This window comes from Leptonychotes weddellii, chromosome 4 (assembly GCF_054177405.1).
Source record: "Leptonychotes weddellii isolate Sample4059 chromosome 4, ASM5417740v2, whole genome shotgun sequence".
Taxonomy (NCBI): Eukaryota; Metazoa; Chordata; class Mammalia; order Carnivora; family Phocidae; genus Leptonychotes; species Leptonychotes weddellii.
In genome coordinates, this window is record NC_138372.1 from 86,958,872 (window position 1) to 86,977,806 (window position 18,935).

The 18,935-nt window shown below is 41.5% G+C and overlaps 2 long non-coding RNA genes across 6 annotated transcripts in view; one reads left to right on the plus strand and one right to left on the minus strand.

Moving 5' to 3' along the window:
- The first annotated feature begins 1,084 nt into the window (after nt 1–1,084).
- Nucleotides 1,085–18,935, plus strand: part of LOC145720862 (uncharacterized) — a 26,430-nt gene continuing 8,579 nt past the window's right edge. The window contains exon 1 of one of the 2 annotated variants that reach the window (XR_014144091.1): nt 1,085–1,339. This is a non-coding gene — a long non-coding RNA (uncharacterized LOC145720862). Of the gene's footprint in view, nt 1,340–13,147; nt 14,197–18,935 lie in introns of those variants that run through there. The other variant, XR_014144093.1, reaches the window with a different exon arrangement.
- LOC115936585 (uncharacterized) overlaps nt 8,224–18,935 on the minus strand; it is a 19,577-nt gene continuing 8,865 nt past the window's right edge. For 2 of the 4 annotated variants that reach the window (XR_014144088.1, XR_014144087.1), the window contains exons 3-6: nt 18,864–18,929; nt 12,365–12,465; nt 11,239–11,462; nt 8,224–10,331 (exon numbers count right to left, since the gene is read on the minus strand). This is a non-coding gene — a long non-coding RNA (uncharacterized LOC115936585). Of the gene's footprint in view, nt 10,332–11,238; nt 11,463–12,364; nt 12,466–15,025; nt 15,201–18,863; nt 18,930–18,935 lie in introns of those variants that run through there. The other 2 variants (XR_014144090.1, XR_014144089.1) reach the window with 2 other exon arrangements.

The window sequence follows — 18,935 nt, forward strand, 5'->3', positions numbered from 1 at the left end:
GAAATGCTTAAAATGCACGTGGAAAAAAAGGATGCACTTGGAACAAAACGAGTGCATCTGACCAAGTGTAACGCTATCCTTCAGATTCCTCCCCACAAGGCCGCCTTCAAGACCAGGAGCGCGAGGGCGCTGCAGTCGATGTTCGGCAGCCACAGGTTGAATGACAAAGAGTCCCCGTCAGCACCAGTCCCGGAGTCGGCCAGCTGCACTGTTCCCTCCGCAAAGTCCGCGCGAACCCTGCAGTCACGTCTTGGCTGCGGGGGCTGCGGCTCCCCAAACCACTCTCGCAAGTCACCAGGTGGGGCAAGGATTGGCTGGCCGAGGTTGGGGCGGGCATGCCACGAGTCCAAAATAACTCCCGCCCCGAGTCCCTTCCCTCGGAGCAGAACGCGGCCAGGAGAGCGGGGAGGCACCACGTGAACCAGCCCCACGTCGTCCCTTTTCCAAATCAAAAGCATCTCTTGAGGAGACTCCTGAACGCTAGGGGAAAAGCTACTTGCGCAAGGTCACCGGCACCCAAACCCAACTCCCCGGCCAGGCCGGTGGCCCGCACCTGACCACGGGGCCGCAGCTCGGCGGGGCGAGGCGCTGTCCCCATCGCCTCAAGGTCTCCTTCCCCAACGCCACGCTCCGGGGCTAAGCGGCCGCCTCCCTCCCGCGAGACCCAGGTCTGCGCCCCCCGAGGCTCCCTCCTACCCACCAGGGAGGCAGGGGAACCGCGGGGTCCGCGCCCAGCGCCGCCGCCGGCCGTTACCCAACTAACCGTTATGCGCGGTTCGCGCCGCCAAGCGTGTACGTGACACAGCTGGAGTCCCGCAGGGCCCAGGGTCCCGGTCGCGTCCTTCGCCAGCTACCTCGTTCGCTCTCTCGGGCACACACGCGGCCGGCAGGTCACGTCGCAGCTCGCCAGCACTTTGTCGGGCCGGGCGCGCGGGGCTGCCTTATAATCCTCCGGGGCCGGAGCATGCGCACATGGGGCGGAGTCGGCCCTCCCGGCCGCCGCCCCCTCCCCCCCCATACATACGCCCGAACCGCGACTCGCGCCTCCACACGCTCTCAGGCGCGCGCGCCCGCCCGCGCCCTGGCGCGCGCCGGCGCCCCCTCCCCGCCACGTGACCGGCGGCCCGGCACGACCCGCGCTACGCGCCCCCGATATGCGGCGGCCACACCGCTGCTGTGCTCCTCTGCGGAGCTCGCCCCTCCGGTCCCTTGTCCAAGGAGTTCGCGGTGACCTACGCGCGTGCAGGACATCGGCGCCGGCCTCCCCCTCAGTCTCTGGCAGAGAAAAGGGAAAAGCCGCCAAGGACGGATGGGGCGTACCCCCGGGGGCCTGACTCAGGTGTGGGGGGCGACGGGCGCGCGTAGGAGCAGGAAAGCGACTGGAAGAGGAGGGACTGGGCAGGGTGTGAATGGACGTGGGGCCACCTCGGGCCCGGGAAGAGGCCGAAGGGGCGGGCGGTGAGAGCGCGGGCTGTGGCCTCCGCAGAGTTCGGTGAACTCGGGGAAGTCACTCAAACCCTCAGGGCCTGTTTCCTGTTCTCTAAAATGGCAACAGTAGTAGAACCAACCTCCTGGGCACTTTTGGTGCTTTTGATGAGAGACGTGATGGAACTTTCTTAATACAGAGTCTCCCCTGTGGCATTTGATGAATGCTGAGTGTTAAACACAAAAGTCGGGAAAGAAGAGCAGGTCAGAGGGTGGTGAGACTGGTCCCTAGGGAGGTGTGTATGTTGGAAACATGGAGAAACGAGAATGCAGAGGCCAAGTTTTTCTGGACACTGAATGTTCGGGACAGGATATAATTAGAGCTAGCAGTTCTGAGGGACTGATTATATACTTAGCAGTTCACCTGAATTATTCTCATAACCTTATGAGGTAGGTAACTATTATTAACATTTTACAAATAAGGGGCTTGAGGCTCAGAGAGGTTAGGTAACTTTCCAGAGGTCACAGAGTAAGTGACCAACATCCAAAGTCAGACTTCAGAGTCTGATTTTGTTCTAAGAGCCATTGTAAATTCTTGAGCAAGTCCAGACACTGGAAGTGTATCATTTTAAGTGATCTGCTTGAATAATCATGAGGTGTCTCTTATGTTAGCTTTTGGGAAATACCAAAAATGTATGAAGGCCCCTACCTTCAATGAGTTTACAAGTTCTTTGGAGGGTTGAGTCAGGCAGAAGAAATCAACCAATATTTGATGACCACTTGCTGTTGGCCCCAACCCTGCCCTCTCTGCCCTTAATTCTCACAGCCTTGTGAGGTTGGCCTTAAGATTTTGTCTTGCAAATGAAGAACTAAGATTGAGGAGTGGGGACTGAGAAATCAGGTTCTGAGATGTAAATGTTGCTTTCCCTTCACCCACTCTGCCTCTGTTTCACACAAAGTTTTCAGTGATAGTTCAGCACCTCAGAAGACAGTACAGAATCTATGGCCAAGCACCGCATATGAGCAGTAACTGCTTTTCACTTTTGATAAATGCAGAGAATTAAGGCAATTCAGGCCACCCCAGTGGCCAGGATTTAGAACCGCAGGGCTTTAGGATTGTTAGGGTGGTAGCAGCTTTCATGGTAGATGGTAGGAGAACTGAGTTAGGGAGAAAAATGGGACTGGTTCAGACATGAGCTTATCAGGTCCAGAACTATAGAATGTAGTGGGAAGTGGTAGAATAAGTTGATTCCCAGGAAACCCGAAAAGAAGGCTTATGTAGGAACAGTGTGGGGTAGGTTTATAATACCAACCCAGGAGCCAGGTCTCAGTTCCAATTTTGATACTTTGCACTTAAAAGCTCTGTATCCCTAGGCAAATTATTTTACTCTCCAAGCCTCATTCTCTGCTCTGTAAAATGGGGATAGTACCTACCTCATAGGGTTTTAATGGTAATAAAAATAGTATTTTACTTAAGTGTCTGGCATATAGTGAGCATTAAATAATTGTATAACCATGGAAAACCATGAAACTGAATCCTAAAGATAATTCTAAAAGCACTTGAATAGACCGCTTCCAGGGCCCTGAAAGGGGCCCTAACAATGTGTTCACAGGATCATGTTAGTGCTTTATTATAATTTTGTATTCCTTTTCTTGAAAATGTCCACCAAAATTGTATACACCTCAGGCTCCACAAAATCTGGATCTGCTCCTAGCAGGAACTGTAGTGTTGTGAAAAGAGTATAGACTTTGGAATCAGAAGACTTGTTCCCATAACTTATTATCTGTGTTACTTTGGACAATTAATTCATTGAACTCTTCTGGGCCAGCCAGGTAAACTGAAGATAATACATACCAGCTTGAGGTGTTGTGATAATAATCAGAGTATTTGCAGAAGGGGTTGATAAAACTTGGAAAGCACTCTACAGGTGTTTGTGATTAATATTATAATTTGTTCATAAAGTGCATAAGAGGGAAAGATCACAAGCAAGGGAAAGGTTCTCAGCTTAAAAGTAGAAATAGGATGGGTGAGCTGGCAAAACTGATGAAATGATACAGGTAAAATTCTTGCTTTTCTCTAGATTTCTTCCTGATTAATCCATGAGACACTGAAGAAATAAACTAGTAAGCACAGGATCAGAAATTTAGAGCTGAGAGGAGGTTTTACAGAATAGAAATTAAGGCCCAGAGAAGCTAACTTTTCTAAGGCTAGTCATCTAATAAATGGCATGACCAGAAGAACCAGATCTCCAGCCTCTAGGTTCTTCTGTGGTACCAAGTTGTGGTTTTTTTGTTTGTTTTTTTTGGGGTTTGTTTGTTTTTGAAAGGCTGTCTTTTTTTTCTTAAGATTTTATTTTATTGATTGATTGATTGGGAAAGAGAAAGAGCGCAGGTGCCAGCAAGGGTGAGGAGGGGAGGAACAGAGGGAGAGGGACAAGCTGGCTCTGCGATGAGGGACATGGGCTGGATCCCAGGACACTGAGATCATGACCTGAGGCGAAATCAAGAGTTGGTCGCTCAGCAGACTGAGCCACCCAGGCACTCCCTAAGTGCAGTTTTTAAGATAAAAGCCTTTTAGGGGTGCCTAGGTGGCTCGGTTGAACGTCTGCCTTCGGCTCAGGTCATCCCAGGATCCTGGGATCGAGCCCCACATCGAGCTCCCTGCTCAGCAGGAAGCCTGCCTCTCCCTCTCCCTCTCCCACTCCCCCTACTTGTGTTCCCTCTCTCGCTGTCTCTCTCTCTGTCAAATAAATAAATAAAATCTTTTAAAAAAACAAAAACATAAAAGCATTTCATCATGGAGTCTTTAAAAATCATTACATCAGGGGCGCCTGGGTGGCTCAGTTGGTTAAGCGACTGCCTTCGGCTCAGGTCATGATCCTGGAGTCCCGGGATCAAGTCCCGCATCGGGCTCCCTGCTCGGCAGGGAGTCTGCTTCTCCCTCTGACCCTCCTCCCTCTCATTCTCTCTGTCTCAAATAAATAAATAAAATCTTTAAAAAAAAAAAAAAATCATTACATCAAAACCAGAAAAGGCATAATGTTCTTTAGTGGCTTTCGGCTTTAGCATGGAATTCCCCAAATTCACTTTCCTGTTTTAAAGGCTGATAGACTGGATGATGCATGGGTAATCTGCTGTTGGCAAGCTTGTTAAGTGAGCAAAACTTCTGAAGGTTTTAAGGTAAGAGTTTTAACCTCAGAAATTAGTAATGGGATGAGAAATACAAATGCAACAAGTTTGAAAATTCATAACAATTAGTTACTATTTAAGCTGAGTAAGTTACCCATTTATCTAGAAAAGGAAAATAATAAAATTAGAGTGTATTTTCTTTGGAATTCAAATACTTCACTTACATTCCCTTAATTATTCCATCATTTCTGTGGCGGAAGATGCTATTATCCTCATTTCACTAACACCAAACAGAGCAGGAAGGGGTTTTTTAAAAATACAGTAATACTTTATTGATTATTGATTAAGAATACTTCCCCACTTAAAATTTATAAGAAGTCAAAGGAGAATATGGAAAATGAAATTTGAAATTTGCTTTTGTACCATGTATGAAAAAAAGTCTAAGCAAATACCTAGCATAAAGAAGATAATGTCAATGCTAAAAAACATTCTTTAAAGTAGAAAACTCTTGGGGCACCTGGCTGGCTCAGTTGGTGGAGCATGTGACTCTTGATCTCTGGGTGGTGAGTTTGGGCCTCATGTTGGGCGTAGAGATTACTTAAAAATAAAATCCTGGGGTGCCTGGGTGGTGCAGTCAGTTAAGTGTCCAACTCTTGGTTTTGGGTCGGGTCATGAGATCGAGCCCTGCGTCAGCTCTGCGCTCAGCATGGAATCTGCTTGAGATTCTCCCTCGCTCTCCTGCTTGTGTGCGTGCATGCGCTCTCTCAAAGAAATAATCTTAAAAAAAAAATAATATCTTTAAAAATAATAATAGAGAACTCTTTCGTTCAGAACATCTTCTCTAATTTTATGTTATATGTCAGTGTAGTCTTGCTGCATCCTAAGGGCCAAGTCTGGATCTAAGATGAATTTGCTACCCTTTGAAGGAAGACTGACTCAGTGTTGGTGAGATGTATGTGTTTCAAGCCTTGCCCTGAGCTCTCCCCATTTTTCCTTGGCACCTCTCGCTCTGTTTTGACCCTTCACTTATCTCACCAGCCTGCAGTTTGGCATCCTAATCAGTTGGCTTCTTTGGCTCTCTGCTGGCAAGAGATGATTTGGTTAAAACAGTCAAAACAAACTGCCACATATGAAGAGCGCCTCAGCAATTTGGTAGAAAACAAAATTGCTCTCAATAAAAATTTCCTCAACGTGACAGATTAGTCAAGAATGATAGAATGATTATATCCAACTACTGACTTTTTGTGTGTTTGGTAGTTTTGGTGGCCAAAGATTTGCTTTTCTACTTCTTTGAGTCTTTGAGAATTTTTTTGTGAATAAATATGTGTTTTTCAAGGAATCATACTGTCCTACATTTACTAGCACACATGTACTAATTGTAATTACACATGTACTAATTGTTTACTGTGTTTTTTAATATTTGCAATGGCTTTGATAGTAAGGGACGTTTATATTGTTTTTTAATAATTGTCTGAAATTGAGATTAAACCCCAAAATTTGGGGGGGACCTAAAAAATTATGATAAACTCGCGCTAATGCTTAAAGACTTTAAGGTCTTAAAAGACTTAAAGACTTTAAAGGTCACAAAACAATACATATGGGTAACAAGTACCAAGAGTATTCCTTTTGACCTGTTTATCCTCTCATTCAGTTTGTTTCAACCAAACTGCCTGAGGCTCTGTTTGTATATGGCAGTACAGTTCCCATACGCTCCCTCCCTTCCTGGTCTGATAAAGCTTGTGTCCTGCTTCTTATTTCTGCCAGCACAGAGACGGTTTTGGCGTCTGCTCTTTTTAACCCATATCATTAATTAGGTTCTTTCCTGGCAAGCATTCCTTCTAGGCATGGTTCTACATATTTGCCAGACCTGTCTAACCTCCTTCACCCTGGCTAACCCTAAGCTCCTTCCTTCCTTTTACTTTTTCTCCCTCCTTCCTTCCCTCCCTTCTTTCCCATCTTTAGTATTCTAGGCAGATGGGGTGGAGATTGGAAATAATAGTGATAAATTGATGATAGCTAGGATTTAGGGAGTGCTTACTATATGTCAGGCATTGATCTAAGCACTTTATACATATTAACTCATGTACTACTCATAAAAATGCTATGAACTAAGTACTGTTATAATCCCCAGTTTACAGACAGACACAGATACAAAAGGTTAAGTAACTTGCTTAAAGTCACACAATCAATATTTTCTGGAATCATCAGGAAGTATTTATCATTTCGTTCTCACAAAAAATACATGAGCAGAAATTGTCATTTATAACTATTAATACCATAGGCGATTAATCCCTAGAGTTTGAAGGCCGACTTGACTTAGGAAAATCCTGTTCTAGTTTCCTTATATCCCTCGTAGGGCTAAACAATCCTGACAAAAGCTGTTGGCCACGAAATCTGCCTTCGCAACCAGAAAATGCACTGCAGGGAACTACTCCCTGCTTATCTGAATTTGGGATAGTTGTGCTCACTTTTTGTGTTCATAAGGCACTTCTAGGCACCAAGTTGGGGGTGGAGGTATTGAGACATGTTTTTTAAACTTCATTTTAAGATCACGTGTATTCCAGGAAGTTCTGGGTGTCCTGGCGCCCGTATTCCATGCTGGGAGATCTTTCATTGTGAGAACGTGGACCCTATAGCCCCTACTCAGCAGCAGCAACAGGCAGTTGGAACTCCAGAACAGCTGTACCTCAAGCCTGATGTGACTCAGAAGAGTGGTGCATGCAATGAAGGAGACCTCTTAGGTCATAATGACTAGCTTTATGTATCCCCCTGTCTGGGTAGCCAGACCTGGGTGTTCTAACTGGACCTTGAGGCTGCCGCACTGGTGAACAAGAGAGGCTGAAATAAAGCTTGAATTCAATCTGTGGTGACTTGTAAGAACCATGAATCTGCCACAGTGCCCCATGCCGTACAATATCTATGACGCCTGTACCCAAGTGAGGTCCAGGGGCTACCAACCCCACTTTTGAGCTGTGTATTAATAAGAGTGAAGCCTCCTCCCTTCCCCCAGCTTACCTTTTATACAAACCATTAGTTCAGATGTTATGCCTGTTGTACTCTGATAGGATTACTTTTACGGCCATAGAATAAGGTTATACCCCCTTTGAGTAGGGTGGAATGGTTTCCTTAAATAAGACATTCTCATTATCAACCAATCATAGAGGAAGAAGGTCCTCACACACACAAAAAAACTTGGAACATAGAACAGGTAGAAGGGGCACTTGTGGATTTACCTTTTCAGGGTTTGAACTTAGAGGAGTTAAAAAATGTTGAGGGGCCTCCTTACTGATATGAGGGAAATGGCCTTTGCCACAGAGTTGCCTAGTAGGAGGCAGGCCAAGAGGCTTTCCTAGAGACCCAAGAGGGAAGGTAAATACTCATGTTTTGTAAGTCTGTTTTTTGGTGCATTATTCTGCTTATCCCTGAATTTTAGTCAAGTTTAATCTGAATCACAGGTTCAAACTGGGAAGTCTTCAAGGACTAGGAAAAGTTAATCAGCCCGGTATAAGATAATAGGGAGTGGAGCAGTATGTGAAAATACCCTTCTAGGCCTCAGAGTTCAGATGTTTCAAATGTGCTTCATGAAGCCCTTCCCTTTATAGCACTAACTACAGTACATGTTTGCTTGACATTTCTACATCATACATTATTCAGTAATACAAAAGAAAATAGAATTCTTTAAACTCCTAATACTTTATTTTTAATCAGCATAAAGGGGAAAACAACAATGACAGAAAATTGTGTGGGGGTTAGAGAATGAGGAAGGGACAGGCAGTTAGGGAGGGGGGGAAAATATATATTGCAGCACCTAGTTTGTTCCAGCTTGGGCTCTGCTGCGCTATTCAAGAAGCGGGCAAAAAGGGAGGGTACCTGGGTGGCTCAGTTGGTTAGGCATCTGACTCTTGATTTCATCTCAGGTCATGATCTCAGGGTTGTGAGATCCAGCCCTACGTGGGCCTCAGCACTGAGCGTGGAGTCTGCTTGAAGATTCTGTCCCTTTGTCCCTCCCCCCCCATCTCGGGCACCCATTCTCTCTCTCTTAAAATAATAAAATCTTTAAAAAAAAAAAAAAAAAAAAGGGCAGGCCAAAAGGGAAGTGCTACCCACCCCCAATCTTCTTCATGGTGTTGGTGATAATTTATGTAACATGCCCAAGGGAAAGTTTAATGTCAGAACAAGAGTCTTAGTAACAACATTTGGCAGTCTCCTCCCTCTATGGAGATTCTCCTTTTAATGTCACCTTTGGCAGATCAGGATTCACATTTAAGAGATCCAGTGGACTTCCTGACAATTTCCACAATTTTCTCATCTCAGGCCCATGGTTCCATTTTGGTCATCATGGCCACAGTGACTGAAACGGCCCACTACATCCTTTGAAATGGACAGCCTTCAGCTTCAGATTCCAAGCTAACTGCTTATAGACAAGTTCTTTTCTCTCTCGTGTCTTCAAACTCATGGTCTCAGACTGAGGGCTTTAACTCTCTCCTGCTTTGGCAGGGCCCTCTTTAAATCTTCTAGGTTTACAAATATACCCTCCCCTGTTTACCACCTCCAATCTGGTAGCAGGAAAGAAACTGGAAAATCTTGTAGTAGGGGAATACCCTTTGTACTATGCTACCAACCTCCGGGACTGCTAGTCTACTTAGTACCTCAGGGCCAGAAGTAGAGTAAATCTCACCAAGCTCAGAATACACTATTCTGAGGCAGTCATAGTTTTTACCACTCCCTCATCCCCACCATGCACACACACCTCATTATGTCGTCTTATGTATACTCGCCTTAGCCACAGCAGTGGGAACCAGAATCGAAAAGTTAAATGCCACAGGAAGTTAGTGAGAGGCACAAAGACATAAATTGCAAACAGGTAACACTCATCAGGGTAGCCATCCAAGTAGAGAACTACATACACTGCCTTCATCTCATGTTCTATCAGGCCCAGACAGGCTAGAAAAACAGGGGGTTTTGCTCCTGTTTCCAATGAAAAGTTAATCTGGAAGACTTTTTTTTTTTTTTAAGATTTTTTATTTATTTATTTGACAGAGAGAGCACAAGCAGGCGGAGTAGCAGGGAGAGGGAGAAGCAGGCTTTCCCCTGAGCAAGGATCCCAATGCAGGGCTCGATCCCAGGACTCTGGGATCATGACCTGAGCCGAAGGCAGTCACTTAACCAACTGAGCCACCCAGGCGCCCCAATCTGGAAGCTTTCTAACTCCATCTTGTATAACCCCTGTGGTCCACTAGTCATTCCTTTGACCAACCCAGGTGTGAGACCACATTATTCATGAAACAGCCAAGATGTGCTTCAACCATAACATGGGAGTACATGATTCAGGCTGTGTTGGCAACCAAGCCCACTTACAGAATCCAGTGGAATGAGAGAGAGATGGATTCCAAGAGTTATTGGGGAGAACTCTTCATCACTGCAACCATGCACCTAAACAAAGGTTTTTCTACCAAGAACCTAGGGAAATCCCATCCCATCTCCCCAAACTTACAGATACGTCGCTAAGCTATTTTTAGCTTATAAGTCCTTTAAAGCTGAGATTTAAACCTAGGCCTGCTTAACTCAGCCTGTGCTAAAGGCTAGGCTATTTTCATTTTATTTTGTTCAAAATCCTCAGGTCATAGGGAAGGATAGTGATGAGGAGGATAATAAGAGGCAGAATATGCGGGGTTGTTTCAAATTCCTAACCCTGACCATTCAGCCTTTGTACATACTGTTTCTTCTTCATAGAAAACACTTCTTCTTTCTACCTAGTAAGCTGTGTACAGGACAACCTGGAGATGAAAGAGAGGCAGATAGACTAACAAGGGAGTAGTTTTAGTAATTCTATTATATAATTCAAACCTCTTCATAATGCAATTTATATTCCCCACTGATTAGTGTGAATTAATAAGGTTTCATAATTATATTTATAACCAGATTCTTTCTACATAATTATTGTTTATACTTGAATAAATTGCTTAGGAAGGCCACCTCCTCATCCAAATTGAATGTAATGTTTCATTTCCTATTTCCTTTATGAGGGTACATGATTATTTTGGGAAAAGCATTGGTTTGAGAATTAAACTCCATGTCTTGCTCTATCTCCTCTGGAAGACCTAGATCTCTCTTAATTTTTTTAAACATATTCATAAGTCTTACCAATCTGTGGGAAGGGCTCTTAGTGGATCCTCTCAAGTATTAAGGACCTCAGGCAAACATGTATGCAGTCTTTATATTTTAAAATTCAGGTATTCCAAAGCCCTCATGTATTGTCCACTATTAACACAAAAGCTGCAGAATTCAGGAATTATCTTAACAGTATCGGATAGCTGTATAAACATGTTGTGATCTAATTTATACATTCTCCATGTAGAAAACTTTTCCTCAGGTTAGCAAAGCAAATTAAATTTCTCCTTAATTTCCACCTGAGAAGAGAAAGCTGGGGTGTGTGAGGGACAGGGTATATTTTAAGGTAAATAAGAAAGGCCTAATGCCTCAAGGATAGATTTTCTACTGTATGTCGGAGGGAAGTTTAAATTATGTGTTAGGGTTTGGTGCGCCTTCCTGTCAATTTGGGAAGTTAACCTTTCCAGGACAGTCTCTACTAGAAATTAAGGCTTTCTTTTCAAAAAGATTTTTGCCTACTCCTTTTCAGAGAGATTGCAAGACAGTTTTAACTCACTGAAGAACATTTCCTACCTTTCGATTATCCAGTACAGCTGTAGTACAGTTCCTTTTATTCTTCTTCCTTTTCTTTTCTTTTTTCTGTTTTTTTCTTCCCCTTTCTTTTCATAGACTGGAAGGTATCCAAAAATAAAAGTGTTCAAAAATGGAAGTATACATACATGAAGACTAAGGACAGTTCCATGTACCCAGGTCTCTAGGCAGTCTTCCTCCTGGCCTTTTCCTCTCGGCATTCTACCCTTGTCAGGGGAAAAAAAAAAAAAAAAGATTATAGACTCCCACTTTAAGTGCCTTACTTCCCTGAGAATTTTGATTCTTGTATTCAAGACCTATATGGAGTTTGGTTTAGATAGATTTTATGACACTGGCATTGTTGAAAAGCAATAAATTACTACTGTAATTTGTTTCTGTTTATTTTAAATATTAGTGATCTCTGTTTTTAACTTGTTTGGGAAAGAAGGAGCTATGAACTTTTCTCAGCCTTTGATGCAGGACTCCAGCTAAACTAGCAAAAGATGCTGCCTCAAAGAAACTAAACATTTTTTTCTTTAACAATTTAACTTCCTATTCCTTCAAAATGTATCACTATAAACTTCTTACAAACAGGGACTGTTTCTTCTCTTGGTATCCTACAGATTGCTTTATATAAAGGTACAGCATGGCTAATAAAACCTTTTGACTATTTTGAAGTGGTAAGTGTCATTATAATAATGATGATGATAAATAGCAGTTAACATTTACAAAGCCAATCTATGGTGCCAGACACTGTTGTAAGCATTTTACATAGAGTTGCTCAATGTAAAACCACTTTTATCCAGTTGTCTTTATTTTTTTGGCAAAACTCTTTAAGAATCTGTGTGCTATAGTGAATTCCACAATTCAGCCTTCATCTCCCCAACAAGAATAGCTAGAATTCCACTGTCATCCCTTTTTCATTTTGATTCCAAGAAACTGTCACTTTTTAGATCCATGCTTGTCCGTAAGGTTTGACCTAAATACACAGTAGGTTGCTGGTCTGCTTATCTTAGCACATAAGGCAATAAACAAAGCCAAAGTAACTTTGCACTTAGTGTAAACTCTTGATTACCTTCACTGAAGTTAAGAGATACAATAAACATAATTCATTTGAAGTCTTTCCTACCTTTTATTATTTTTCAGAAAAATATCAGGACCAACTTCCTCAGCAAATGTACAGAGATACAGATCTTCCTGGACTTATGATGAGGTTACATGCCAATAAACCTATTGTAAGTTGAAAATATTGTAAATAAAAAATGCATTTAATACCTCTAACCTACCTTAAACGGGCTCAGAACGCTTATCTTAGCCTACAGTTGGACAAAATCATCTAGCACAAGTCTATTTTATAATAAAATGTTGCATATCTCATGCAGTTAATTGAATACTAAAAGTGAGAAATAGAATGACTGCAGGTACAGAATGATTGTAAGTGTAGGGGTTGTTTACCCTCGTGATCACATGGCTGATGAAGCTGCAGCTCACTGTCCCTGCGCAGCATCATGAGAGAGGATCATACTGCATACATATCACTAGTCGTGGAAAAGATCAAAATTCAAAGTATTGTTTCTACTGAATGTATCGCTTTTACACCATGTATAGTCAAAAAAGTGTAAGTCGAACCATCCTAAGTTGGGGACCATCTGTATATGAAACTTCCTTGTAATAAAGAGTAATGGATTGTTCCATTTAGAAATATAACAAAGAGGGGCGCCTGGGTGGCTCAGTTGGTTAAGCGACTGCCTTCGGCTCAGGTCATGATCCTGGAGTCCCGGGATCGAGTCCCGCATCGGGCTCCCTGCTCAGCGGGGAGTCTGCTTCTCCCTCTCCCACTCCTCCCTCTCGTGCTCTCTCTCTCTGACTCTCTCTCAAATAAATAAATAAAATCTTTAAAAAAAAAGAAATATAACAAAGTAACAATAGTTTTTTCTCCAATTCAGTCTATTTCTGTTTTTAAAAGCCATTTAGGGGCACCTGGGTGGCTCAGTTGGCTGACCATCTGCCTTTGGCTCAGGTCATGATCCCAGGGTCCTGGGATCTAGGGCCACTTTGGGCTCCCTGCTAAGTGGAGAGTCTGCTTCTCCCTCCCCCTGCTCTTTCTCTCTCCCCCTCTCTCTCTCTAATAAATAAATAAATAAATAAATAAATAAATAAATAAAAATAAAAAGCCATTTAGTAACGGTACCTGGGTGGCTCAGTCTGTTAAGCCTCCAACTCTTGATTTTTGGCTCAGGTCGTGGTCTTGGGGGTCATGTGATCGGCCCCTGTGTCAGGCTCTGTGCTGGGCGTGGAGCCTGCTTAAGATTCTCCCTCTCCATCTTCCCCTTCTCCCCCCTCCAAAATAAATAAATAGCCATTTAGTCTCATGCAATTATGAAATTTCACTGTTAAGCAGTGAGTGAAAGGTTGATAAAACTGCCACTAGACAAGCTTGGGACCTGACTTATTAACAATAGAGTTACTGCATTTTCTTCTAGACCATAAGAGGTGTTTTTGCCAATGAGTGGTAATTCTTTCACAGATTTGGGGGATGGAGGATAATCTGGCTTTATTACTTAGGAATTTTTAAAGGACTAGCCTAGAACCACTTATAAAAATGCTGTTCTATCAACCAAAGCTCTTTTCTTGGCAATGTCACAATTCTGCCATTTCTGAAGATTTACAGATATTGACCATTTACAGCCTTAAAGTTTGCTGCAGTCTGGGCACATAACACCACAAGGCTTTAGTGTAAGTTTAAGACATTGATTCATTTTACTTAATTCATTTATTCATTTATTCTTTCATTCCATGTTTATGAATGCCTACTATATGTAATAAGATTTTGATAACTAAATTCTATTTTTAAATTGTTAATTCCTGTACATGGAACAAAATTTTTAAGGTTCAAGGAATATACAGTGAAAAGGAAATCTTGCACCCCTGTTACCCAGCCATTCATCACACCTCCTCAGAGTAAGCCAATATTAATAGTAACATTTTGTTATTTTGTATCCTGCATATATTCTACGTATATAAAAATACACACTTTTTTAATATATAATGGTATACGGCATATACTATTCTGTCCCTCTTTTTTCACTTAACAGGTTCTAAGCGTTATTGTTCTTTTGGTACATTAGATTAATTTCAGTATCATAACCAAGACATTTCAATATTAAATTGTTAAAAAACAGGATGCCCCAGAAAAGACCTTAAAGTGATATCCTTAAAGTCAATAAGGACAGTGTTTATAACAAATCAAAAAGTTATCACAAAGCTTTGTCTTTTCTAAAAAAACAAATTCTAAAAACAGTTATACACATGAAACAACCCAAAACAGAAATTTAAAAAGAATGATATATATTGAGAAAAGAATAGATAACAGGCTCAGAAAAAGGTAAAGGGACAGTAAGTTATGTGAAGATGTGCTTTGTTATTCTGTACATGGGCAGTGAGTTATAATTTGTTCTTTTGAATGATCAACTATCAACAATAACCTGCTCAGCCAGTAAGTCAGAGCACAGCAAGGGGTTTCTGTGTCTTTCCAGTGTCTCTAGCTTAGTATTTCTTCTAAAGGCTCTAAAGAGCACCACATTTGTTAAGGTCACTGAAGGCTACTGTTTTGTGTTTTTTTTAAAGTTCTGGTGAAGGTAGCCACTTCCAAGGTGTTTGCCTGTTTATTTACCTAGCTAGTCCCCCCACAGAATGTGATGAATTATAAGTACATACCTGAATTTAAATCTTTTGCTGCCATAATTTTGATACATATTTTGTAATAAGTTGTACATTTAAAATCAAATACCTGCAGGGTCGCCTGGGTGGCTCAGTCAGTAAGCATCTGCCTTTGGCTCAGGTCATGATCCCAGGGTCCTGGGATCGAGCCCCGCATTGGGCTCCCTGCTCGGCCGGGAGCCTGCTTCTCCCTCTCCCACTCCCCCTGCTTGTGTTCCCTCTCTCGCTGTGTCTCTCTCTGTCAAATAAATAAATAAAATCTTTAAAATAAATAAAATAAAATACCTACAATGCATTAACTTTCTGCCAGTTTATCCAATATTGGCCTACCAGTGTTTAAGATTTATTAATGTTCAATGCATAAAATTAATGAAGTCTTAGTATTTTATTCAAAATACTTCATTATTAAAATGTTGTTGGAAAAGGTGCTCCAGAATAGAGCCCTAAAATGACTGATAGGCTTGAGATTTAAAAAGCAAAATGAAATCATAAAGTGATTTGTGGATAGGCCAGAGGAAAACGGTAAAAAAAAAAAAAAAAGATATGAATTGAAGTTTTGGTCTGGGACCATAATTAGGGCGATTATTATCTCCAAAAACAACTTTGAGGGGCGCCTGGGTGGCTCGGTCGTTGGGCATCTGGCTTCGGCTCAGGTCATGATCCCAGGGTCCTGGGATCGAGCCCCGCATCGAGCTCCCTGCTCGGCCGGGAGCCTGCTTCTCCCTCTCCCACTCCCCCTGCTTGTGTTCCCTCTCTCGCTGTGTCTCTTTCTGTCAAATAAATGAATAAAATCTTAAAAAAAAACAAAAACAAAAACAACTTTGAATCTCCCTGAATCTGCAGGGCAACATAAAAAATAATGAGGAATTTGAGGTGTCTTCAAGAAAAAAAAGTGAACAAGTAGAAAAATGAACAAAGTAATGGAGTAGACAACCAAAAAAAAAAAAGAAATGCAAATGACCAAAACAAAACAAAAATATTCAGTAATAATCAAATATGGATATTGACAATCAGATATGGATATTGAATTGTAAAGCCTACGACCTCAAGGGTTTTTCTGTAAATTATAAAACCTGTTTTATAACCTCCAGGGTATCTGGAGCACGCATAAATTACTAGGAGGAATATCTCTAGTTATAAAAAATTGTTCTTAGGAAATAACCACTTACCCTTGTAAAAATTTGTTCACTACAATATTATTTATCACACAGATTATAAATAACCTAGATGTCTAACAATAGATGAGTTAAATTGTAGTATTTAATAGTGGATTGCAAATGCAGCATGAAAAAGTATTATGCTTTAGAAGAATGTGAGGAGGGGCGCCTGGGTGGCTCAGACGGTTGGGCGTCTGCCTTCGGCTCAGGTCATGATCCCGGAGTCCTGGGATCGAGTCCCACATCGGGCTCAAGGAGCCTGCTTCTCCCTCTGCTTCTCTCTCTCTCTCTCTCTGTCTCTCATGAATAAATAAATAAAATCTTTAAAAAAAAAAAAAAGAATGTGAGGAAATCTTTATGGTGTATTATTAGGTAAAGAATTCAGGTTTCAAAACACTAAGTACAACGTGATCACAATTTTATTTTTTAAATAAATATGCATAAAAATATGGGCACTGAAGTAATAGAAGATTATAACTCAATAGTGGGGTTATAGAGTGGTATTTATTTTCTTTATATCTTTATTTAGATATATTTTATAATTTTTAAGTGGTGCCATGACTACTTGGAGAAAAAAAAGGGCAGGCATTCTATATAGAGAGCTTTTTATTTTAAGCATCTGTGGTAAGTGATTTAAAAAAAAAACCGGAAAAAATTGAGCATTCCGTATACAACAAGGATGGCAAAGGGGAGAGTTTGCTTGTCAGATGAAATCACAGAAAATTCAAACTGGAGGATGTTTTAGAAATAATTTAACTCAACTCCCTCTATTTTACAGATGAAAAAGTTAAGTCCAAACATAACCAAGGCCACAAAGACAGTGTTTAGAATCCAAACAATACTTGGATTTTCTTATTCCTAAGATCCTTATCATATCTTTCTTCCTTTCTACTTATGTATTATAATGCCATAATTGGCAACTAAAAGTTTGAAAAAAGAAACGGAAAAACTTTAGGATAAGGAGAAAAAAATTTAGGATAAAGGATATCTCAAATAACGTGGTAACATAGCTTTGCTTCCTATTTTTGAATTAGCATTTGCCAAGAAAAAAAGAATACACACATACTTTGTACTTGTCTTCAGAATAGCCCATTTGAAGTAAAACCTCTAAATACAACTTCAGGATGGTGACTTAAATATCCCTCTTTCTTACATTCTTCCTTTCTCCCCAGCCAGTGTTATTAACCTCAAGGCCACAGACTGATTACAAGAAGTAAAAATTAAAGGGTGCCTGGGTGGCTCAGTTGGTTAAGCGACTGCCTTCGGCTCAGGTCATGGTCCTGGAGTCCCGGGATCAAGTCCCACATCGGGCTCCCTGCCTCAGGTGGGGGTCTGCTTCTCCCTCTGACCCTCTTCCCTCTCATGTTCTCTGTCTCTCATTCTCTCTCTCTCAAATAAATAAATAAAATCTTTAAAAAAAAAAAAAGTAAAAATCAACTGTTTCCACAGGACCTACTAAAATCTGAGTTATCAATGGCTGATACTGAAATGTTACTGCAACTGTAATCAACAATGTGTTTGTCAAAGAATGTAGTACACACATATTCGAAAAGGAACATCATGTACATATCTGTTCATACATTTATACATCCAACCAATATTTATTGAGTACCTATCATGAGACAGACACTGCTGTACTTGGGTATAAAGTGGTACTTGAAACAGACCCCAAACCTGACCTTGGAGCATACAGTCTAGTGTATAATAGTCTCCCACTAAATTACATATTATAAGGCAGCAATCAAGTCTGATTCAGTACAATGAATATAGATTTTCTTTGAATATAGACTAAATGAATGAATTTCCCAGGAGTTACTTTGCCCTAAAGTAAGAAATTGTTTATTATTACTTCAGATTTGTACTTGTGGCAGTTGAGGAATAATGTGGACTAAGGAACCCTGATAAAACCTCACTACTAACTTTAGCATGCTTATTCCCAAGCCAACCTGTCTTTCAAATCACCCCAAATTGGGCCTAATGTCTGGTTATGAAAAGATTTCTGACAAAAAGTCATGTAAATGTGGCCACCCAGTGATAAAACAAGCAGCCGCAGTGCTCAGAGACTGCTGTCATTTAGATTAGAACAAATTATTGTTATTATTGTAATTTTGTTCTTTAAAAAGAAAACCCTCTGACATTTATTTTACAGTGGTTTTCTTAGTTGCATGAGATATTTGGGAAAGTAATCAGAGATTATATGACCCAGCATTTTTAGAATAAGTAACAGATTTCAACACCAACACTTAACAGAAATCTCTAAAGTAATACTTTTTTTTTTTTTTTTAGATTTTTATTTATTTATTTGACAGAGAGAGAGATAGCGAGAGCAGGAACACAAGCAGGGGGAGTGGGAGAGGGAGAAGCAGGCTTCCTGCCGAGCAGGGAGCCCGATGTGGGACTCAATCCCAGCACCCTGGGATCATGACCTGAGCCGAAGGCAGACGTTTAACGACGGAGCCACCCAGGCGCCCTAAAGTAATACATTTTTAAATGATCAGAATATCAGGAACTTTTAAATTTTTGGAGATTAATTGGTATGCAAACATACCATTTGCTGACATCTCAGTCACTTCAGGATCTGTGCTCTTGAATCAAAGAATCAAAGACCTATAAGAGCTTTCCTGTTATCTCCCCTGTAAATAACAGATTTTTCTACCTCAATTTACCTGGGGAGGTAAACACAAAATGAAAGACAGAGACTGATTAGCTCTCCTAAGTTCTGATCTACCTAATGGATAAAGTGGCACTTACCTGGGACTTCCAGGAGTTAGCCTTTACTGTGTCCTCCAAAGGAAGGAGAATGGATTGTCCTCTGGGCTGATA